The 25486-nt window shown below is 43.3% G+C and overlaps 3 pseudogenes; 1 reads left to right on the top strand and 2 right to left on the bottom strand.

The window, feature by feature from the left end:
• Positions 1-304: 304 nt before the first annotated feature.
• LOC134971409 (5S ribosomal RNA) lies at positions 305-423 on the bottom strand (annotated as a pseudogene).
• A 9960-nt stretch (positions 424-10383) lies between these two features.
• Positions 10384-10502, bottom strand: LOC134971495 (5S ribosomal RNA; annotated as a pseudogene).
• A 7649-nt stretch (positions 10503-18151) lies between these two features.
• LOC134971340 (5S ribosomal RNA) lies at positions 18152-18270 on the top strand (annotated as a pseudogene).
• The last annotated feature ends 7216 nt before the right edge of the window (positions 18271-25486 follow it).

A 25486-nucleotide genomic window follows, 5' to 3' on the forward strand; every position in this document is an offset into this window, starting at 1 on the left:
TGGACTGGTGCAAGTGATGTTTTTAACAGTATTTTAATAAAGTGCTGGTGCATTAATTATGCTATATTTATATAGATGGCTCTAGATAATTGTGCACAGGAGTTAAAGTGACAGTGTTAATAAAGTGTACAGCAGTATTCTAATAAATATAATAAATAGACATTAAATATAAATAAAAAAATATATATAAATATAAATAATAAAAATAGTGATAAATAATTGTATGTATATATATATATATACATATACATATATATATGTATGTAGAGTGTTTTACCTTTCTCAGGCCTCTATGAGTTACTATTTCGTACAGTACCTGATCTTCCCAGTTGGTCTCCCTTACTGGTACTGATCGGGCCCAACGCTGCTTGGCTTCCAAGATCAGGCGTGTTTGGGCATTTCCAGCGTGGTATAACTGTAACTTCGTATGTGCCTTATGGATAAACACTCTACTAAAGTTATTTATCAACGGAATTAAATGTGCCTATGGGATGAGGGTGGTGGAGGATGGGTGGGGTGGAGGGATGGGGGGGGGGGTGGGGGGGTGGGGGTGTGATGGGGGGGTTGTGGGGTTTTGGGAAGGATAGGATAGGGAACCTTAGGGGGGTGGGATTACTGTATAAATGAAGGTTCTAATCACATGGATGAGAGATAATAACGTATTTTACAGGAATGGTGCAATTTCATAGTTGTCGTTGAATCCTTTTGGTTGTAGTGTTTGAAGTTGGAATATCCAGAACATCTCTCTGCGTGATAATTTATTGGCAAGGTCTCCTCCTCTCTCCCCCAGTTTAACCAGTTCAATAGCTTTAAAAGTTAGAGCTTCTGGGTTAGAGTTGTGTGTTGTAAGAAAATGTTGGGAGACAGCGTGAGATTCCACTTTGTTCTTAATATTTCTTACGTGCTCCTGTATCCTTAGTTTCAGGGGTCTCTTGGTTTTTCCTATGTATTGTTTACCACAGTCACATTCTAGAAGGTATATGACCGACTGGGTATTGCAGTTCATATATTCCTTAATCCTGTATTCTTTTTTCTTCTCCATGTCCATAAAAGTTCTCCTATTAGGGTGTAGATATCGACATACATTACATCGCCCACATTTATATGAGCCCTTGCATTTGGGCCAAGTGTGGTCCTTGTCTTGGTCATTCCTCAACATGCTTGGGGCTATAATATCCTTCAAGTTTCTTGATTTTTTAAAAACTATCTCAGGCTGGGGAGGGAGGATTTCCTTGAGGATGGGATCCATGAGCAATATCCGCCAATGGTTCCTGAAAGACTCTCTGATGGATTTTTCGTGTCGGTTATAAGTAGTTATGAAAGCCGTAGAGTCTTTCTTGGTTTCTCTTGTTTTATATTCCAGCAGTTGTGGTCTCTCAACCAGGTTAGTTCTGGTGATGGCTTTCTTTATAATTGTGTCCGGGTATTTCTTCTGCTTGAATCTGTCGGTATACAGTTCCAATTGTGTCTGACAGTCCTCTGGATTGCTGCAATTTCTTTTAATTCTACTAAATTGGGAAAGAGGAATATTGTTCTTCCAGCTTCTCAGATGATTACTTTTGTAGTGGAGGTAGCTGTTGGTGTCCACATGTTTAATGTAATTCTTAGTGGTAATTTTTCCATTTTCCCCTGTGAGAATCAAATCCAGAAACTCAATATGTTCTTTATTCACATTGGATGTAAATACCAGATTCATGTCATTAGTACAAATGTGTTTAAAAAATTGATTAAAAAGATCCATGTCACCATCCCAGATTATCAGAATGTCATCTATATATCTTCGATAAAAGATTAAATGGTTCTTAAAATCCTGGTGGTCATATATAAAAACTTTTTCCCAACATCCCATAAAAAGATTAGCGAAACTCGGCGCAAAAATAGTGCCCATTGCGGTGCCGCACAGCTGTAGATAAAACTGATCCAGGAATTTAAAATAATTGTGTTGAAGAATAAAACGCATGATGTCACAAATAAAATTTTTATGTTCAGTTGTAAGTGTGTCATCTTTATCCAGGTAGTCTTTACAGGCTGTAATTCCCTTGTTGTGGTCGATACATGTATATAAAGATTGTACGTCTATTGTTATCCACATGTACGAGTCCTTCCATTCTATATCCTTCAGAAGACCCAGTACTGATGTGGTATCCTTGAGGTACGATGGAAGGTTCTTTACATAAGTTTTTAAAAAGACATCAGCGTATTCGGATAAATTAGAGGTAAGTGAGTCTATACCCGCCACTATCGGTCTTCCTGGCGGGTTTTCCAAATCTTTATGAATTTTTGGCAAAAAGTAGAAGATGGGGGTAGTGGGGTCCGACCTCAATAAAAACTGATATTCATCTTTGGTAATAGTCCCTGTTCTAAAACCATGTAATAAAATTGTCCTTAGTTCTTCAATGTAGTCATCCTTCGGATCCTTTGGGAGTTTTTTATATGATTTTTCATCTGATAAAAGTCTTTCAGCTTCTGCGACATATTTTATCCGATCCATGATGACCAGCCCCCCCCCTTTGTCAGCTTGTTTTATTACAATGCCTTTGTTCTTCTGTAAGTTCTTTAGGGCCTCACTTTCTCTGTTGGTAAGATTCTTCTCTTTGATTGTTTCCTGGTCAGTGTCACACAGGTCCTTTTTTACTAGTTCGTAAAACATACTTATATTACTACCTTTAGATTCTAAAGGGTAGAACTTCGAGATTGGTTTTAGGCCTGATTTGGAGCGGCTTTCATAATTCGCTATAACAGCATCCTCTTTTCTTAGAAAATGTCTTTTCAATGTTAGTTTTCTGACATATTTATTTAGGTCTATGAACGTGTTAAATTTGTTCAGGCCTTCTGTGGGTGCGAATGATAATCCTTTCTCTAAGATCGATACTTCTGGTTCCGTTAGTACATGTTGGGAAAGGTTGAATATACCCTTATCTTTTGGATTTGTTGTTAGATTGTTCTTTTTTTGTTTTCCCTCCCTCCTGCCTCCTCGAGATCCTCTTCTTCTGTAAGTCTTCTTTTGAGGGGCGATGCATGATGTATGTCTTCTCTCATTGGATTCTTTAGGTTGTACTTTGGTCTTGCTCCTGTTCTTTTGGATAAAAAATCCTGATCACTGCTTGAGCCATGTCGTTGTAGTGCAGAGAATCTATTAGATGTTTTTGTACTGCTGTTTGGAGTATTTCTATTTTGTGTTGTATTAGTTCTTGAAGTGACAGTTTTCCAATCTCCTCTGTCCATCCTTTGGTTTGGCTGTTTATTGGAGTTGAATCTGCTCCAATTCTTCACCTTCCCTTGTTCATAGTCGTTCTTGTCCCTTTGGAACTTTTTTTCCTTTCCTTTAATCACCTCCTCCTCTATGTGCTCCATTTTCTTGTTCAAAACTGATTCGTTGATTTTGTAGTCCTCCTTGTCTTTAAAAGGTTCAAGATCCCTCTCTTTCAATTTAATGTCAGTCTCTAGAGATGAGAGGGATTGTTTCTTTTCGTCAATTAGGAGTTTCATTAAGTTTATAGAACATGTGTGTAATATTTTGTCCCATTTTTCCATGAATGTTCCCTCTTGGTTGCCAAATGTGGGTTGTTTGAGTAGTCTAAGGCCCCTTGGTATTCTATCCATAGATATATAGTGCTCAAGGCCTTTGATATCCCACCATGTTTTGACTTCTTTTGTAAGAAGTCTTTCAATGCCCCAAAATAAGTCATCTAAATTCGCAGATTGGGTTGGTTCATTAACTATAGTACTTTCATTAAATATCTTTTGGCACCAAACATTTCTCTTACTAGTACGGTCTGTGTTTCTCCACATTCTGTAGGGTGTGACCCTCCACCAGGCCGCAATAAAAAAATTTCACCGGGAATAGTTTGGAAAACAAGAATTAATATTGCGCCACTTGTGATATACACAGATATGCTAAAAGACAGGTTTTTTTTGGCAATGTCGGACACTCCCCTCTATATCTTAATGGGGCGTCAAGCTGGTTCCTTCAAATAGAATCAGGGGGGGTGAATCCCTGGATAAAATTTGTTGAAAGCGGGGGAAATGAAGGATATAGCGACCTAGGTGTCAATATAAAAGGTATATAGTTGCCAAATAGATGTAAAATAGATATTTATTCACATGAATATTACAGGATAGATGTAAAATAATTAAAAGAAAAACATTCTAAAAAATGGGACAATAATAAAACACAATATGAACTAAAAGCACTTAGATGAATTAAAACTACAATAAAAGTAAATAAGAGCAAGTATAAGAATTTCTTTCTTATCTTAGTTTGAGGTAGGTGTATGTTCCCAACGCGTTTCGTCTATTGAGACTTCTTCAAAGGGTGAGGGTACAATGAACCTGTGAGACTATTTATAGCTGTTATAGCATGGTGGGAGGATCATATTCTAGCAGGGAGTCATGTGATGCAATTAAATATATAATGCAGTTGGTACATGTTTAAATACAATATAAACACAATATAAACATTAGCAGTCAATTAGGGATCCGAAATAAGGGAAAACGAGTGATTCTGATCGTTTTTTGCATGGTTAAAACATGAGAAATGTCCGTTTTTGTTGTAATTGCGGCACTTCCGCCACACTTCCGGGGACGGAGGTCGCGACACGTCATTTCCGCCCCACTTCCGCTATCGTCTGCGCATGCGCCCGCGGCGCTGCGACGTCATTCTTTCAGTTCACTTGGTAGCTCTGGGTATTGAGGATTGAGGAGTATTCTTTAAAAAACGTCCTCTCCCGGCGGCCATATTTGATGAGATTTTAGTTATTCAGTAAAGGTATTCTTGGCCATTTTCTAGTGGATTATCTGGGCCAGCATCCGTCAGGTTGTCATGGGGATCGTTCCATATAGAAGAAAACCGGAGAAAGTAGTATCAGAAATAGTGTTCAAATCGTAGATTATATCTTCCACAGTACAATGATTTATATTAATGGACTGGTGCAAGTGATGTTTTTAACAGTATTTTAATAAAGTGCTGGTGCATTAATTATGCTATATTTATATAGATGGCTCTAGATAATTGTGCACAGGAGTTAAAGTGACAGTGTTAATAAAGTGTACAGCAGTATTCTAATAAATATAATAAATAGACATTAAATATAAATAAAAAAATATATATAAATATAAATAATAAAAATAGTGATAAATAATTGTATGTATATATATATATATACATATATACAAATAGAGAATTCAGCACTCACCATAGCAAGCTCACTTGTCCTCACAACATCAGTAAATAAATGATGGGGGTTTAGTTAGTGAATTGGCCAATGCACGGAAGCCTGCATACCGCTCCACGGTACCCCACCTACATGCAAGTCCTACACTATCACAAAGCCTTAAGAATTAAAACCTGGCAACTGTATCACATAATATAACTGCAAATATGCCCACTAAGTTTAATGTATGCCTGCCACATATCTAGTGGCTTTTAAAGGCATACTAGTCACCTGACACAGCCGGTAAATTACTAAGGAGCAGCTGACACAGGTTTAGAACAATTGAGATTACACAGGGGTGCATGAAAAGGCCTGTGACCATGGTTAATAAGAGTTAACCAAAGATTAACCCCATAATATACAAACAAATATAGAAAACCACAGCACTCGCCACCCCAGAAGCGGGGTGCAGTGTCTGCACTCACCACTCATAGGGTGGGGTGCATGCAGCCCATGGCCACCTACCCAAATACATACAAATAGAGAATTCAGCACTCACCATAGCAAGCTCACTTGTCCTCACAACATCAGTAAATAAATGATGGGGGTTTAGTTAGTGAATTGGCCAATGCACGGAAGCCTGCATACCGCTCCACGGTACCCCACCTACATGCAAGTCCTACACTATCACAAAGCCTTAAGAATTAAAACCTGGCAACTGTATCACATAATATAACTGCAAATATGCCCACTAAGTTTAATGTATGCCTGCCACATATCTAGTGGCTTTTAAAGGCATACTAGTCACCTGACACAGCCGGTAAATTACTAAGGAGCAGCTGACACAGGTTTAGAACAATTGAGATTACACAGGGGTGCATGAAAGGCCTGTGACCATGGTTAATAAGAGTTAACCAAAGATTAACCCCATAATATACAAACAAATATAGAAAACCACAGCACTCGCCACCCCAGAAGCGGGGTGCAGTGTCTGCACTCACCACTCATAGGGTGGGGTGCATGCAGCCCATGGCCACCTACCCAAATACATACAAATAGAGAATTCAGCACTCACCATAGCAAGCTCACTTGTCCTCACAACATCAGTAAATAAATGATGGGGGTTTAGTTAGTGAATTGGCCAATGCACGGAAGCCTGCATACCGCTCCACGGTACCCCACCTACATGCAAGTCCTACACTATCACAAAGCCTTAAGAATTAAAACCTGGCAACTGTATCACATAATATAACTGCAAATATGCCCACTAAGTTTAATGTATGCCTGCCACATATCTAGTGGCTTTTAAAGGCATACTAGTCACCTGACACAGCCGGTAAATTACTAAGGAGCAGCTGACACAGGTTAGAACAATTGAGATTACACAGGGGTGCATGAAAAGGCCTGTGACCATGGTTAATAAGAGTTAACCAAAGATTAACCCCATAATATACAAACAAATATAGAAAACCACAGCACTCGCCACCCCAGAAGCGGGGTGCAGTGTCTGCACTCACCACTCATAGGGTGGGTGCATGCAGCCCATGGCCACCTACCCAAATACATACAAATAGAGAATTCAGCACTCACCATAGCAAGCTCACTTGTCCTCACAACATCAGTAAATAATAAATAGTTAGTGAATTGGCCAATGCACGGAAGCCTGCATACCGCTCCACGGTACCCCACCTACATGCAAGTCCTACACTATCACAAAGCCTTAAGAATTAAAACCTGGCAACTGTATCACATGTGATACAGTTGCCAGGTTTTAATTCTTAAGGCTTTGTGATAGTGTAGGACTTGCATGTAGGTGGGGTACCGTGGAGCGGTATGCAGGCTTCCGTGCATTGGCCAATTCACTAACTAAACCCCCATCATTTATTTACTGATGTTGTGAGGACAAGTGAGCTTGCTATGGTGAGTGCTGAATTCTCTATTTGTATGTATTTGGGTAGGTGGCCATGGGCTGCATGCACCCCACCCTATGAGTGGTGAGTGCAGACACTGCACCCCGCTTCTGGGGTGGCGAGTGCTGTGGTTTTCTATATTTGTTTGTATATTATGGGGTTAATCTTTGGTTAACTCTTATTAACCATGGTCACAGGCCTTTTCATGCACCCCTGTGTAATCTCAATTGTTCTAAACCTGTGTCAGCTGCTCCTTAGTAATTTACCGGCTGTGTCAGGTGACTAGTATGCCTTTAAAAGCCACTAGATATGTGGCAGGCATACATTAAACTTAGTGGGCATATTTGCAGTTATATTATGTGATACAGTTGCCAGGTTTTAATTCTTAAGGCTTTGTGATAGTGTAGGACTTGCATGTAGGTGGGGTACCGTGGAGCGGTATGCAGGCTTCCGTGCATTGGCCAATTCACTAACTAAACCCCCATCATTTATTTACTGATGTTGTGAGGACAAGTGAGCTTGCTATGGTGAGTGCTGAATTCTCTATTTGTATGTATTTGGGTAGGTGGCCATGGGCTGCATGCACCCCACCCTATGAGTGGTGAGTGCAGACACTGCACCCCGCTTCTGGGGTGGCGAGTGCTGTGGTTTTCTATATTTGTTTGTATATTATGGGGTTAATCTTTGGTTAACTCTTATTAACCATGGTCACAGGCCTTTTCATGCACCCCTGTGTAATCTCAATTGTTCTAAACCTGTGTCAGCTGCTCCTTAGTAATTTACCGGCTGTGTCAGGTGACTAGTATGCCTTTAAAAGCCACTAGATATGTGGCAGGCATACATTAAACTTAGTGGGCATATTTGCAGTTATATTATGTGATACAGTTGCCAGGTTTTAATTCTTAAGGCTTTGTGATAGTGTAGGACTTGCATGTAGGTGGGGTACCGTGGAGCGGTATGCAGGCTTCCGTGCATTGGCCAATTCACTAACTAAACCCCCATCATTTATTTACTGATGTTGTGAGGACAAGTGAGCTTGCTATGGTGAGTGCTGAATTCTCTATTTGTATGTATTTGGGTAGGTGGCCATGGGCTGCATGCACCCCACCCTATGAGTGGTGAGTGCAGACACTGCACCCCGCTTCTGGGGTGGCGAGTGCTGTGGTTTTCTATATTTGTTTGTATATTATGGGGTTAATCTTTGGTTAACTCTTATTAACCATGGTCACAGGCCTTTTCATGCACCCCTGTGTAATCTCAATTGTTCTAAACCTGTGTCAGCTGCTCCTTAGTAATTTACCGGCTGTGTCAGGTGACTAGTATGCCTTTAAAAGCCACTAGATATGTGGCAGGCATACATTAAACTTAGTGGGCATATTTGCAGTTATATTATGTGATACAGTTGCCAGGTTTTAATTCTTAAGGCTTTGTGATAGTGTAGGACTTGCATGTAGGTGGGGTACCGTGGAGCGGTATGCAGGCTTCCGTGCATTGGCCAATTCACTAACTAAACCCCCATCATTTATTTACTGATGTTGTGAGGACAAGTGAGCTTGCTATGGTGAGTGCTGAATTCTCTATTTGTATGTATTTGGGTAGGTGGCCATGGGCTGCATGCACCCCACCCTATGAGTGGTGAGTGCAGACACTGCACCCCGCTTCTGGGGTGGCGAGTGCTGTGGTTTTCTATATTTGTTTGTATATTATGGGGTTAATCTTTGGTTAACTCTTATTAACCATGGTCACAGGCCTTTTCATGCACCCCTGTGTAATCTCAATTGTTCTAAACCTGTGTCAGCTGCTCCTTAGTAATTTACCGGCTGTGTCAGGTGACTAGTATGCCTTTAAAAGCCACTAGATATGTGGCAGGCATACATTAAACTTAGTGGGCATATTTGCAGTTATATTATGTGATACAGTTGCCAGGTTTTAATTCTTAAGGCTTTGTGATAGTGTAGGACTTGCATGTAGGTGGGGTACCGTGGAGCGGTATGCAGGCTTCCGTGCATTGGCCAATTCACTAACTAAACCCCCATCATTTATTTACTGATGTTGTGAGGACAAGTGAGCTTGCTATGGTGAGTGCTGAATTCTCTATTTGTATGTATTTGGGTAGGTGGCCATGGGCTGCATGCACCCCACCCTATGAGTGGTGAGTGCAGACACTGCACCCCGCTTCTGGGGTGGCGAGTGCTGTGGTTTTCTATATTTGTTTGTATATTATGGGGTTAATCTTTGGTTAACTCTTATTAACCATGGTCACAGGCCTTTTCATGCACCCCTGTGTAATCTCAATTGTTCTAAACCTGTGTCAGCTGCTCCTTAGTAATTTACCGGCTGTGTCAGGTGACTAGTATGCCTTTAAAAGCCACTAGATATGTGGCAGGCATACATTAAACTTAGTGGGCATATTTGCAGTTATATTATGTGATACAGTTGCCAGGTTTTAATTCTTAAGGCTTTGTGATAGTGTAGGACTTGCATGTAGGTGGGGTACCGTGGAGCGGTATGCAGGCTTCCGTGCATTGGCCAATTCACTAACTAAACCCCCATCATTTATTTACTGATGTTGTGAGGACAAGTGAGCTTGCTATGGTGAGTGCTGAATTCTCTATTTGTATGTATTTGGGTAGGTGGCCATGGGCTGCATGCACCCCACCCTATGAGTGGTGAGTGCAGACACTGCACCCCGCTTCTGGGGTGGCGAGTGCTGTGGTTTTCTATATTTGTTTGTATATTATGGGGTTAATCTTTGGTTAACTCTTATTAACCATGGTCACAGGCCTTTTCATGCACCCCTGTGTAATCTCAATTGTTCTAAACCTGTGTCAGCTGCTCCTTAGTAATTTACCGGCTGTGTCAGGTGACTAGTATGCCTTTAAAAGCCACTAGATATGTGGCAGGCATACATTAAACTTAGTGGGCATATTTGCAGTTATATTATGTGATACAGTTGCCAGGTTTTAATTCTTAAGGCTTTGTGATAGTGTAGGACTTGCATGTAGGTGGGGTACCGTGGAGCGGTATGCAGGCTTCCGTGCATTGGCCAATTCACTAACTAAACCCCCATCATTTATTTACTGATGTTGTGAGGACAAGTGAGCTTGCTATGGTGAGTGCTGAATTCTCTATTTGTATGTATTTGGGTAGGTGGCCATGGGCTGCATGCACCCCACCCTATGAGTGGTGAGTGCAGACACTGCACCCCGCTTCTGGGGTGGCGAGTGCTGTGGTTTTCTATATTTGTTTGTATATATACATATACATATATATATGTATGTAGAGTGTTTTACCTTTCTCAGGCCTCTATGAGTTACTATTTCGTACAGTACCTGATCTTCCCAGTTGGTCTCCCTTACTGGTACTGATCGGGCCCAACGCTGCTTGGCTTCCAAGATCAGGCGTGTTTGTGCATTTCCAGCGTGGTATGACTGTAACTTCGTATGTGCCTTATGGATAAACACTCTACTAAAGTTATTTATCAACGGAATTAAATGTGCCTATGGGATGAGGGTGGTGGAGGATGGGTGGGGTGGAGGGATGGGGGGGGGGTGGGGGGGTGGGGGTGTGATGGGGGGGTTGTGGGGTTTTGGGAAGGATAGGATAGGGAACCTTAGGGGGGTGGGATTACTGTATAAATGAAGGTTCTAATCACATGGATGAGAGATAATAACGTATTTTACAGGAATGGTGCAATTTCATAGTTGTCGTTGAATCCTTTTGGTTGTAGTGTTTGAAGTTGGAATATCCAGAACATCTCTCTGCGTGATAATTTATTGGCAAGGTCTCCTCCTCTCTCCCCCAGTTTAACCAGTTCAATAGCTTTAAAAGTTAGAGCTTCTGGGTTAGAGTTGTGTGTTGTAAGAAAATGTTGGGAGACAGCGTGAGATTCCACTTTGTTCTTAATATTTCTTACGTGCTCCTGTATCCTTAGTTTCAGGGGTCTCTTGGTTTTTCCTATGTATTGTTTACCACAGTCACATTCTAGAAGGTATATGACCGACTGGGTATTGCAGTTCATATATTCCTTAATCCTGTATTCTTTTTTCTTCTCCATGTCCATAAAAGTTCTCCTATTAGGGTGTAGATATCGACATACATTACATCGCCCACATTTATATGAGCCCTTGCATTTGGGCCAAGTGTGGTCCTTGTCTTGGTCATTCCTCAACATGCTTGGGGCTATAATATCCTTCAAGTTTCTTGATTTTTTAAAAACTATCTCAGGCTGGGGAGGGAGGATTTCCTTGAGGATGGGATCCATGAGCAATATCCGCCAATGGTTCCTGAAAGACTCTCTGATGGATTTTTCGTGTCGGTTATAAGTAGTTATGAAAGCCGTAGAGTCTTTCTTGGTTTCTCTTGTTTTATATTCCAGCAGTTGTGGTCTCTCAACCAGGTTAGTTCTGGTGATGGCTTTCTTTATAATTGTGTCCGGGTATTTCTTCTGCTTGAATCTGTCGGTATACAGTTCCAATTGTGTCTGACAGTCCTCTGGATTGCTGCAATTTCTTTTAATTCTACTAAATTGGGAAAGAGGAATATTGTTCTTCCAGCTTCTCAGATGATTACTTTTGTAGTGGAGGTAGCTGTTGGTGTCCACATGTTTAATGTAATTCTTAGTGGTAATTTTTCCATTTTCCCCTGTGAGAATCAAATCCAGAAACTCAATATGTTCTTTATTCACATTGGATGTAAATACCAGATTCATGTCATTAGTACAAATGTGTTTAAAAAATTGATTAAAAAGATCCATGTCACCATCCCAGATTATCAGAATGTCATCTATATATCTTCGATAAAAGATTAAATGGTTCTTAAAATCCTGGTGGTCATATATAAAAACTTTTTCCCAACATCCCATAAAAAGATTAGCGAAACTCGGCGCAAAAATAGTGCCCATTGCGGTGCCGCACAGCTGTAGATAAAACTGATCCAGGAATTTAAAATAATTGTGTTGAAGAATAAAACGCATGATGTCACAAATAAAATTTTTATGTTCAGTTGTAAGTGTGTCATCTTTATCCAGGTAGTCTTTACAGGCTGTAATTCCCTTGTTGTGGTCGATACATGTATATAAAGATTGTACGTCTATTGTTATCCACATGTACGAGTCCTTCCATTCTATATCCTTCAGAAGACCCAGTACTGATGTGGTATCCTTGAGGTACGATGGAAGGTTCTTTACATAAGTTTTTAAAAAGACATCAGCGTATTCGGATAAATTAGAGGTAAGTGAGTCTATACCCGCCACTATCGGTCTTCCTGGCGGGTTTTCCAAATCTTTATGAATTTTTGGCAAAAAGTAGAAGATGGGGGTAGTGGGGTCCGACCTCAATAAAAACTGATATTCATCTTTGGTAATAGTCCCTGTTCTAAAACCATGTAATAAAATTGTCCTTAGTTCTTCAATGTAGTCATCCTTCGGATCCTTTGGGAGTTTTTTATATGATTTTTCATCTGATAAAAGTCTTTCAGCTTCTGCGACATATTTTATCCGATCCATGATGACCAGCCCCCCCCCTTTGTCAGCTTGTTTTATTACAATGCCTTTGTTCTTCTGTAAGTTCTTTAGGGCCTCACTTTCTCTGTTGGTAAGATTCTTCTCTTTGATTGTTTCCTGGTCAGTGTCACACAGGTCCTTTTTTACTAGTTCGTAAAACATACTTATATTACTACCTTTAGATTCTAAAGGGTAGAACTTCGAGATTGGTTTTAGGCCTGATTTGGAGCGGCTTTCATAATTCGCTATAACAGCATCCTCTTTTCTTAGAAAATGTCTTTTCAATGTTAGTTTTCTGACATATTTATTTAGGTCTATGAACGTGTTAAATTTGTTCAGGCCTTCTGTGGGTGCGAATGATAATCCTTTCTCTAAGATCGATACTTCTGGTTCCGTTAGTACATGTTGGGAAAGGTTGAATATACCCTTATCTTTTGGATTTGTTGTTAGATTGTTCTTTTTTTGTTTTCCCTCCCTCCTGCCTCCTCGAGATCCTCTTCTTCTGTAAGTCTTCTTTTGAGGGGCGATGCATGATGTATGTCTTCTCTCATTGGATTCTTTAGGTTGTACTTTGGTCTTGCTCCTGTTCTTTTGGATAAAAAATCCTGATCACTGCTTGAGCCATGTCGTTGTAGTGCAGAGAATCTATTAGATGTTTTTGTACTGCTGTTTGGAGTATTTCTATTTTGTGTTGTATTAGTTCTTGAAGTGACAGTTTTCCAATCTCCTCTGTCCATCCTTTGGTTTGGCTGTTTATTGGAGTTGAATCTGCTCCAATTCTTCACCTTCCCTTGTTCATAGTCGTTCTTGTCCCTTTGGAACTTTTTTTCCTTTCCTTTAATCACCTCCTCCTCTATGTGCTCCATTTTCTTGTTCAAAACTGATTCGTTGATTTTGTAGTCCTCCTTGTCTTTAAAAGGTTCAAGATCCCTCTCTTTCAATTTAATGTCAGTCTCTAGAGATGAGAGGGATTGTTTCTTTTCGTCAATTAGGAGTTTCATTAAGTTTATAGAACATGTGTGTAATATTTTGTCCCATTTTTCCATGAATGTTCCCTCTTGGTTGCCAAATGTGGGTTGTTTGAGTAGTCTAAGGCCCCTTGGTATTCTATCCATAGATATATAGTGCTCAAGGCCTTTGATATCCCACCATGTTTTGACTTCTTTTGTAAGAAGTCTTTCAATGCCCCAAAATAAGTCATCTAAATTCGCAGATTGGGTTGGTTCATTAACTATAGTACTTTCATTAAATATCTTTTGGCACCAAACATTTCTCTTACTAGTACGGTCTGTGTTTCTCCACATTCTGTAGGGTGTGACCCTCCACCAGGCCGCAATAAAAAAATTTCACCGGGAATAGTTTGGAAAACAAGAATTAATATTGCGCCACTTGTGATATACACAGATATGCTAAAAGACAGGTTTTTTTTGGCAATGTCGGACACTGCCGCAATTACAACAAAAACGGACATTTCTCATGTTTTAACCATGCAAAAAACGATCAGAATCACTCGTTTTCCCTTATTTCGGATCCCTAATTGACTGCTAATGTTTATATTGTGTTTATATTGTATTTAAACATGTACCAACTGCATTATATATTTAATTGCATCACATGACTCCCTGCTAGAATATGATCCTCCCACCATGCTATAACAGCTATAAATAGTCTCACAGGTTCATTGTACCCTCACCCTTTGAAGAAGTCTCAATAGACGAAACGCGTTGGGAACATACACCTACCTCAAACTAAGATAAGAAAGAAATTCTTATACTTGCTCTTATTTACTTTTATTGTAGTTTTAATTCATCTAAGTGCTTTTAGTTCATATTGTGTTTTATTATTGTCCCATTTTTTAGAATGTTTTTCTTTTAATTATTTTACATCTATCCTGTAATATTCATGTGAATAAATATCTATTTTACATCTATTTGGCAACTATATACCTTTTATATTGACACCTAGGTCGCTATATCCTTCATTTCCCCCGCTTTCAACAAATTTTATCCAGGGATTCACCCCCCCTGATTCTATTTGAAGGAACCAGCTTGACGCCCCATTAAGATATAGAGGGGAGTGTCCGACATTGCCAAAAAAAACCTGTCTTTTAGCATATCTGTGTATATCACAAGTGGCGCAATATTAATTCTTGTTTTCCAAACTATTCCCGGTGAAATTTTTTTATTGCGGCCTGGTGGAGGGTCACACCCTACAGAATGTGGAGAAACACAGACCGTACTAGTAAGAGAAATGTTTGGTGCCAAAAGATATTTAATGAAAGTACTATAGTTAATGAACCAACCCAATCTGCGAATTTAGATGACTTATTTTGGGGCATTGAAAGACTTCTTACAAAAGAAGTCAAAACATGGTGGGATATCAAAGGCCTTGAGCACTATATATCTATGGATAGAATACCAAGGGGCCTTAGACTACGCAAACAACCCACATTTGGCAACCAAGAGGGAACATTCATGGAAAAATGGGACAAAATATTACACACATGTTCTATAAACTTAATGAAACTCCTAATTGACGAAAAGAAACAATCCCTCTCATCTCTAGAGACTGACATTAAATTGAAAGAGAGGGATCTTGAACCTTTTAAAGACAAGGAGGACTACAAAATCAACGAATCAGTTTTGAACAAGAAAATGGAGCACATAGAGGAGGAGGTGATTAAAGGAAAGGAAAAAAAGTTCCAAAGGGACAAGAACGACTATGAACAAGGGAAGGTGAAGAATTGGAGCAGATTCAACTCCAATAAACAGCCAAACCAAAGGATGGACAGAGGAGATTGGAAAACTGTCACTTCAAGAACTAATACAACACAAAATAGAAATACTCCAAACAGCAGTACAAAAACATCTAATAGATTCTCTGCACTACAACGACATGGCTCAAGCAGTGATCAGGATTTTTTATCCAAAAGAACAGGAGCAAGACCAAAGTACAACCTAAAGAATCCAATGAGAGAAGACATACATCATGCATCGCCCCTCAAAAGAAGACTTACAGAAGAAGAGGATCTCGAGGAGGCAGGAGGGAGGGAAAACAAAAAAAGAACAATCTAACAACAAATCCAAAAGATAAGGGTATATTCAACCTTTCCCAACATGTACTAACGGAACCAGAAGTATCGATCTTAGAGAAAGGATTATCATTCGCACCCACAGAAGGCCTGAACAAATTTAACACGTTCATAGACCTAAATAAATATGTCAGAAAACTAACATTGAAAAGACATTTTCTAAGAAAAGAGGATGCTGTTATAGCGAATTATGAAAGCCGCTCCAAATCAGGCCTAAAACCAATCTCGAAGTTCTACCCTTTAGAATCTAAAGGTAGTAATATAAGTATGTTTTACGAACTAGTAAAAAAGGACCTGTGTGACACTGACCAGGAAACAATCAAAGAGAAGAATCTTACCAACAGAGAAAGTGAGGCCCTAAAGAACTTACAGAAGAACAAAGGCATTGTAATAAAACAAGCTGACAAAGGGGGGGGGCTGGTCATCATGGATCGGATAAAATATGTCGCAGAAGCTGAAAGACTTTTATCAGATGAAAAATCATATAAAAAACTCCCAAAGGATCCGAAGGATGACTACATTGAAGAACTAAGGACAATTTTATTACATGGTTTTAGAACAGGGACTATTACCAAAGATGAATATCAGTTTTTATTGAGGTCGGACCCCACTACCCCCATCTTCTACTTTTCGCCAAAAATTCATAAAGATTTGGAAAACCCGCCAGGAAGACCGATAGTGGCGGGTATAGACTCACTTACCTCTAATTTATCCGAATACGCTGATGTCTTTTTAAAAACTTATGTAAAGAACCTTCCATCGTACCTCAAGGATACCACATCAGTACTGGGTCTTCTGAAGGATATAGAATGGAAGGACTCGTACATGTGGATAACAATAGACGTACAATCTTTATATACATGTATCGACCACAACAAGGGAATTACAGCCTGTAAAGACTACCTGGATAAAGATGACACACTTACAACTGAACATAAAAATTTTATTTGTGACATCATGCGTTTTATTCTTCAACACAATTATTTTAAATTCCTGGATCAGTTTTATCTACAGCTGTGCGGCACCGCAATGGGCACTATTTTTGCGCCGAGTTTCGCTAATCTTTTTATGGGATGTTGGGAAAAAGTTTTTATATATGACCACCAGGATTTTAAGAACCATTTAATCTTTTATCGAAGATATATAGATGACATTCTGATAATCTGGGATGGTGACATGGATCTTTTTAATCAATTTTTTAAACACATTTGTACTAATGACATGAATCTGGTATTTACATCCAATGTGAATAAAGAACATATTGAGTTTCTGGATTTGATTCTCACAGGGGAAAATGGAAAAATTACCACTAAGAATTACATTAAACATGTGGACACCAACAGCTACCTCCACTACAAAAGTAATCATCTGAGAAGCTGGAAGAACAATATTCCTCTTTCCCAATTTAGTAGAATTAAAAGAAATTGCAGCAATCCAGAGGACTGTCAGACACAATTGGAACTGTATACCGACAGATTCAAGCAGAAGAAATACCCGGACACAATTATAAAGAAAGCCATCACCAGAACTAACCTGGTTGAGAGACCACAACTGCTGGAATATAAAACAAGAGAAACCAAGAAAGACTCTACGGCTTTCATAACTACTTATAACCGACACGAAAAATCCATCAGAGAGTCTTTCAGGAACCATTGGCGGATATTGCTCATGGATCCCATCCTCAAGGAAATCCTCCCTCCCCAGCCTGAGATAGTTTTTAAAAAATCAAGAAACTTGAAGGATATTATAGCCCCAAGCATGTTGAGGAATGACCAAGACAAGGACCACACTTGGCCCAAATGCAAGGGCTCATATAAATGTGGGCGATGTAATGTATGTCGATATCTACACCCTAATAGGAGAACTTTTATGGACATGGAGAAGAAAAAAGAATACAGGATTAAGGAATATATGAACTGCAATACCCAGTCGGTCATATACCTTCTAGAATGTGACTGTGGTAAACAATACATAGGAAAAACCAAGAGACCCCTGAAACTAAGGATACAGGAGCACGTAAGAAATATTAAGAACAAAGTGGAATCTCACGCTGTCTCCCAACATTTTCTTACAACACACAACTCTAACCCAGAAGCTCTAACTTTTAAAGCTATTGAACTGGTTAAACTGGGGGAGAGAGGAGGAGACCTTGCCAATAAATTATCACGCAGAGAGATGTTCTGGATATTCCAACTTCAAACACTACAACCAAAAGGATTCAACGACAACTATGAAATTGCACCATTCCTGTAAAATACGTTATTATCTCTCATCCATGTGATTAGAACCTTCATTTATACAGTAATCCCACCCCCCTAAGGTTCCCTATCCTATCCTTCCCAAAACCCCACAACCCCCCCATCACACCCCCACCCCCCCCACCCCCCCCCCATCCCTCCACCCCACCCATCCTCCACCACCCTCATCCCATAGGCACATTTAATTCCGTTGATAAATAACTTTAGTAGAGTGTTTATCCATAAGGCACATACGAAGTTACAGTCATACCACGCTGGAAATGCCCAAACACGCCTGATCTTGGAAGCCAAGCAGCGTTGGGCCCGATCAGTACCAGTAAGGGAGACCAACTGGGAAGATCAGGTACTGTACGAAATAGTAACTCATAGAGGCCTGAGAAAGGTAAAACACTCTACATACATATATATATGTATATGTATATATATATATATACATACAATTATTTATCACTATTTTTATTATTTATATTTATATATATTTTTTTATTTATATTTAATGTCTATTTATTATATTTATTAGAATACTGCTGTACACTTTATTAACACTGTCACTTTAACTCCTGTGCACAATTATCTAGAGCCATCTATATAAATATAGCATAATTAATGCACCAGCACTTTATTAAAATACTGTTAAAAACATCACTTGCACCAGTCCATTAATATAAATCATTGTACTGTGGAAGATATAATCTACGATTTGAACACTATTTCTGATACTACTTTCTCCGGTTTTCTTCTATATGGAACGATCCCCATGACAACCTGACGGATGCTGGCCCAGATAATCCACTAGAAAATGGCCAAGAATACCTTTACTGAATAACTAAAATCTCATCAAATATGGCCGCCGGGAGAGGACGTTTTTTAAAGAATACTCCTCAATCCTCAATACCCAGAGCTACCAAGTGAACTGAAAGAATGACGTCGCAGCGCCGCGGGCGCATGCGCAGACGATAGCGGAAGTGGGGCGGAAATGACGTGTCGCGACCTCCGTCCCCGGAAGTGTGGCGGAAGTGCCGCAATTACAACAAAAACGGACATTTCTCATGTTTTAACCATGCAAAAAACGATCAGAATCACTCGTTTTCCCTTATTTCGGATCCCTAATTGACTGCTAATGTTTATATTGTGTTTATATTGTATTTAAACATGTACCAACTGCATTATATATTTAATTGCATCACATGACTCCCTGCTAGAATATGATCCTCCCACCATGCTATAACAGCTATAAATAGTCTCACAGGTTCATTGTACCCTCACCCTTTGAAGAAGTCTCAATAGACGAAACGCGTTGGGAACATACACCTACCTCAAACTAAGATAAGAAAGAAATTCTTATACTTGCTCTTATTTACTTTTATTGTAGTTTTAATTCATCTAAGTGCTTTTAGTTCATATTGTGTTTTATTATTGTCCCATTTTTTAGAATGTTTTTCTTTTAATTATTTTACATCTATCCTGTAATATTCATGTGAATAAATATCTATTTTACATCTATTTGGCAACTATATACCTTTTATATTGACACCTAGGTCGCTATATCCTTCATTTCCCCCGCTTTCAACAAATTTTATCCAGGGATTCACCCCCCCTGATTCTATTTGAAGGAACCAGCTTGACGCCCCATTAAGATATAGAGGGGAGTGTCCGACATTGCCAAAAAAAACCTGTCTTTTAGCATATCTGTGTATATCACAAGTGGCGCAATATTAATTCTTGTTTTCCATATATATATATATATATATATATATATATATAAATAATTTATCTAAGAATCCCTCCTCCTTCAGTTTAGCGTGCGGCACGCCAATGACTGAGCCGCAGGCTTGCTGAGCCGGACAGCAATTGGACAGCTGAGCCGTCGCTCAGCTGCCCTGACTACAGCTGTTAGAGCACCCTTCTTAGAGCTGTAGTCAGTGCAGCTGAGCGACGGCTCAGTTGTCCAATTGCTGTCCGGCACAGCAAGCCTGCGGCTCCGTCATTAGTGCGCCGCACGCAGGGCCGTTTCTAGACAATTTGGCTCCCAGTGCGAGATTTCAAAATGCGCCCCCCCCCCCCTTGCTATAAAAAAAAATTGCGTGCCCCCCCCCCCCCCCCCCCCATATAGCCAGAAAAAGAAAAAGCATGCGCGCGCGCTCCCGACAAGGGTGTGTGGCCTGATTAAAATGGGCGTGGTCTCATTAAAGTGGGCGTGGCCTCGTCTGATATCATCACACCTACCACAGGGGGGAAAAATAAAAATAAAAAAGTCCCCTTTTTACACATTACACCAGGCAAGTGTCCCCATGTTACACAGTACGCAGGCAGGTGTTCCCATTTTACACAGTACGCAGGCAGATATCCCCATTTTACACAGTACGCAGGCAGATATCCCCATTTTACACAGTACGCAGGCAGATATCCCCATTTTACACAGTACGCAGGCAGGTGTCCCCATTTTACACAGTACGCAGGCAGGTGTCCCCATTTTACACAGTGCGGCAGGTGTCCCCATTTTACACAGTGCGGCAGGTGTCCCCATTTTACACAGTGCGGCAGGTGTCCCCATTTTACACAGTGCGGCAGGTGTCCCCATTTTACACAGTACGCAGGCAGGTGTCCCCATTTTACACAGTGCGGCAGGTGTCCCCATTTTACACAGTGCGGCAGGTGTCCCCATTTTACACAGTGCGGCAGGTGTCCCCATTTTACACAGTGCGGCAGGTGTCCCCATTTTACACAGTGAGGCAGGTGTCCCCATTTTACACAGTACGCAGGCAGGTGTCCCCATTTTACACAGTACGCAGGCAGGTGTCCCCATTTTACACAGTGCGGCAGGTATCCCCATTTTACGCAGTGCGGCAGGTATCCCCATTTTACACAGTGCGGAAGGTATCCCCATTTTACACAGTGCGGCAGATGCCCCCATTTTACACAGTGCAGCAGGTATCCCCATTTTACACAGTGCGGCAGGTATCCCCATTTTACACAGTGCGGAAGGTATCCCCATTTTACATAGTGCGGCAGGCAGGTGTCAAGTGGGGGGGAGGAAGGGAGGAAGAGAAAGAGAGAAAAAAAAATACTTACATCTTCCCGCTCTTCGGGTCCCGCTGACTCACGTCCCTCGCGCCGGCCGCCTCCTCCTTCGATGCTTATCTCCTCTCCTCCCTCTCTCTCCCCCCGAGCGCTCCTGCTCGGGGGGCGGGGCTTCGCGGAATGACGCGTTTGCGTCGTGACGTCACGACGCAAACGCGTCATTCCACGAAGCCCTGCCCCCCGAGCAGGGGCGCTCGGGGGGAGAGAGAGGGAGGAGATAAGTAGTCACTGGCCGCACGCTGTACTGAAGGAGGAGGAGGGACAGGGCAGCGGGGAGCCGGGGCTCGTGAGCGCTGCACCGCAGATCGGATTGAAGAAAGATCCGATCTGTGGTGTGGCAGGGGGCCCTTTTGGAAAGGGGGGCCCGGGGTACGTATCCCCGGGACCCCCCCCTTAATCCGGCTCTGCCGTCCGCATGCTGTGAAATTATCTGACGTGTCCACGAGACGGAACATTTTCCTGCATCGACGTGATCACCAGTAACGCCCATGTCACGAAAAGAGTGATCCATCAATGGACGGATCAGTGTGTCCTCAATTGCCACCCCCGCCCATGCGCGAGCGCATTGTCTGGCACACGTGTAAGGCGGGCGGCTGGCGTCGGGGTGCGGCAGGTGGCGGGAAGGCGACAGGGCCTGACCAACGGAGGAACTTGGATCCGAAAGGATCCGGGTTCCTCCAAGTGCGGATGTTCACGAGGTCTGTCCCCTTTTCCACAAGCATCTGGCTCAGGCCCTATATCTGTAATCAAGGGGTTTATTTACTAAGCCTGGAGAAGGATAAAGTGGACGGAGATAAAGTACCAGCCAATCAGCTCCTAACTGTCACGTTACAGGCTGTGTTTGAAAAATGACAGTTAGGATTTGCTTGGTTGGGACTTTATCTCTCTCCAAGGCTTAGTAAATAGACCCCTGGGTACTACCATATGGACCCCGGATGATGCTTCCAGTATAATAGGTTGTGGGTTCTAATCCTGGGTATATTATATATATTATAAATAATTGTCAGAGAAATAATCAGCTTTGTGAGTGACTGAGCAGATCTATGCAGTGTGTAGCTGCACACTACATAGATCTGCCTCGTTGCAATGATTTGGAATTGACAATTCTAAGTAGGTTCATATCATTAGAATCTGCAGCTTTTCTGCACAGGAGCAGAAAGCTAGATCAGTAAGGTGTCTGTCTTCTGTGTAACAGGTCATGGGTTCTATTCCTGTGGTCTGTATGACTGCTAAGAAATGTGTCATTTAAAATAAATGACAATGAAATCTAAATATAATATACTAGGTGCTTCATCGCGCCCTACGGGCGCTCTTCACACCGTCGCAAGGGGCTACGCCCCTTTAACCCTTGCATGCCTATATGGGGTTCAATATTTGTATTATATGGAGTATTACCTGCATTCCTTTGTTAGTGGGTAAATATTGCACAATGAAAGGGCGTGCGATGGTTAAGGAGGCGCAGCCCCTTGCGATGGCGTGAACAGCACCTGCAGGCCACAATGTACAGAATGTAGCGGGTGCGGGGGGGACTGCGGATGGGGGAGGGTGTCTGTAGATGCTGCAGGTGGAGGGGGGACAGATGCGGGGGGGCCGGATGGGGAAGGGTTGGGAGGTGCTGCGGGTGGGGTAGAGACAGAAGAGTGGGGGCTGTAGATGGGGGAGGGGTCCGGAGGCACTGCAGGTGGGGGAGGGAAGGGGTGTCACGGGGGAGGGGCAAGTGCAGGGATGTTGCGGATGGGTAAAGGGTTCCGGAGGTGCTGTGGGATGGGAAGGGGCGGGGGTGGGGTAGGGGGTCCGGAGGCACCGCGGTGGGTGAGAGGCAGGTGCGGGTGGTGCGGCGGACGGGGAAGGGGGTCCGGAGGCGCTGCAGGTGGTGGAGGGGCAGGTGCGGAGGTGCCGTGGGTGGGTGAGGGGGGGACCGCAAATGGAGGAGGGTGTCTGCAGATGCTGTGGGTGGAGGGGGGCAGGTGTGGGGGGAGACATATATGGGGGATGGATGTTGGAGGGGTTCTGGAGGTGCTGTGGGTGGTGGGGGAGTGGGAGCCGCTGGTGGTGTAGGGGCTCTGGAGGCACAGCGTGTGGGGGAGGGGTGGAGTGTCGCATGTGGTGGAGGGGAAGGTGCGGAGGTGTGGTGCGGAGGTGTGGAGGCGCTGCAGGTACTGTGCCTGCCAAAAAGGTAGTTGGAAGGTATGCAGTAACAGGGCCAGGACAGGGGTGACAGGGTCAGAACAGGGGTGACGGGGCCAGGACAGAAATGACAGGGACAGGATAGGGGTGACAGGGCCATGGTAGTGGCGGCAGGACCAGGATAGGGGTGACAGGGCCAGGATAGGGGTGACAGGGCCAGGATAAGGGTGACAGGGCCAGGATAAGGGTGACAGGGCAAGGCCAGGGGTGACAGGGACATGACAGAACACAGGGCACGGGAGAGATTGGTATTAGGGACAAATCAGTGGTGACAGACAGATGCGTCTTACCGGAGTCACTGCTGCTGGCTGCTGCTGTTCCACTCCAACCTGTTGGGATCTGCTGCTGGTGGAGACCTGGCATGGCTGACTCTCTCAGGCTGGAGTCCTGCTTCCTCTGCCTGCCCGCATCCCTCCCCCCACTCCTCAGTCACACACCGCGGACCTCGCGCGGCTGCCGGGCACTGTGGTAAGGGGAGACTGGGAGTGACTGGTTAGCCCCCAGGAGACGCTGCGGCTGGAGGGAGGAGGGGGTCATAGCATGCACGCGGCGTGGACCTCGCGGCTGCCGGGCACTGTGATAAGGGGAGACTGGGAGTGACTGGTTAGCCACCAGGAGACGCTGCGGCTGGAGGGAGGAGGGGGTCGGAGCCTGCAAGCAGCGCGGACTTCTGCAGCGCTGCCCGCCGGCTAAAGTGTGTGAAGGAGCTGGGCGCACCTCACTGCGGGTGGCAGCGCTGCAGCTAGCGGTGGGGTTGCCGGGGCTGGAGATAACAGAGGCAGTACGGAACCTGCACAGCGGCAGGTGCCCCACAAAACTGCAGCTAAGAAGCGTGGAATGAGCCAGAAAGTGACGCTCCTCCGCGCCAGAGAGACCCTGCTGAGTATGCCGATGTGGGGGGTCAAGCACCCGTCTGTCTGTATGGCGTACCCCCTCACACACCCCCATACCTCCCAACAGTCCCGATTTTCGCGGAACAGTCCCATTTTTTCGGGTCTGTCCCGCTGTCCCACCCGCGGGCGCAGTGTCCCGCGGTGGGGGGGGGGCAGTTGGGAAGCTCCTGTACTCGCTGTTCTGCTTAGCATGCACACAGCGTCTATTTAGTGGAGAAAGAGGGAGAGGGGGCATCAGGGGGTACGGATTAAGGGTGGGCCCAGGGGGTACGTACCCCGGGCCTCACAGTTTTAGGGGGCCCCCCGGCTGAAGTAGCTGTCCCAGCTCTGAAGCTCCCCCGTCCTGCCAGTAACAGCAGCAGCATTGTGCTACAGTCAGCACACGCTGCTGCATATTGGCAGGTCTGTGGTGTAGCAGGGAGGCAGCAGCCTCCCTGCTTTCTTCTGCCTGTGCGGGTGTGTAGGGGGGAGCAACCACCCCCTCTGGATTTACCCCTAGCCAAAATCCCATAAAAAATAAAATAAAATACAGAATTTACATAAGGGGCGTGGCCACGAGGGCACAATTAGGCCACGCCCCCAAACCCACAGCAGGCACAGCAATGAGATAGAGTTCCTGTCTCAAGTGCCTTGGCCCCCCCGGACTCATAATCCGCCGCTGGGGGCATGCCAGCAGCTCACAGAGCGCTGGGCATGCCCCCTCACTGACGAAAACAGGGGCGTGGCTCGCGATCGCGGGTACACCCGCGAAGCCACGCCCCCTTTCCCGTTGGCCATGCCCCCTTTTTGCTGTACGTGTATCCCTCCACTTCCTGCCTGAAGAAAGCTGGGAGGTATGCACCCCTGCTTGTGCCATGCCCATACCATCTGCTCGTGCTCCAAGTCTCCTATAGATTTGCCCAGATCTGTGACTCATTTGACTAACTCCGCCCAGTGTTTTGACTCCGCCCAGCATTAGCAAATGAAGCACAAAGTCACAGATCTGGGCTATTATATAGGAGATATGTCTTCTTTTTCAGAATACTACACACACACACACACACAAAATATATACAGTACATACATACATACATTTATCTATATATGGGGGGGGCACTAATATTTATTTTGCCTCCGGGCGACTGGGGCGAACTTACGCCACTGCTTCTTGCCCTTTTTTCTCCTTTGCAATAATGAGCAGTAATCTTAGGGACCACTGTGTTGGGACCACTCCGGGGAAGCATAGCCCAGTGGGGTCAAAGAAAGCCCGATGGAGGTACCAGCTGACCAATGATCCGTTCTAATGGAATGTCACACTTCTCCAACATGTCATGTTTTGCGGATTTCTTTAATCATCTACAGATGAGTTGAGGGTCTAGTTATGCGTCGAAGAGCCAAAATTAGCCAAAATTCAGCATGCATCGCTATTCA

Source organism: Pseudophryne corroboree, chromosome 11 (assembly GCF_028390025.1).
Source record: "Pseudophryne corroboree isolate aPseCor3 chromosome 11, aPseCor3.hap2, whole genome shotgun sequence".
NCBI classification, from domain to species: Eukaryota; Metazoa; Chordata; class Amphibia; order Anura; family Myobatrachidae; genus Pseudophryne; species Pseudophryne corroboree.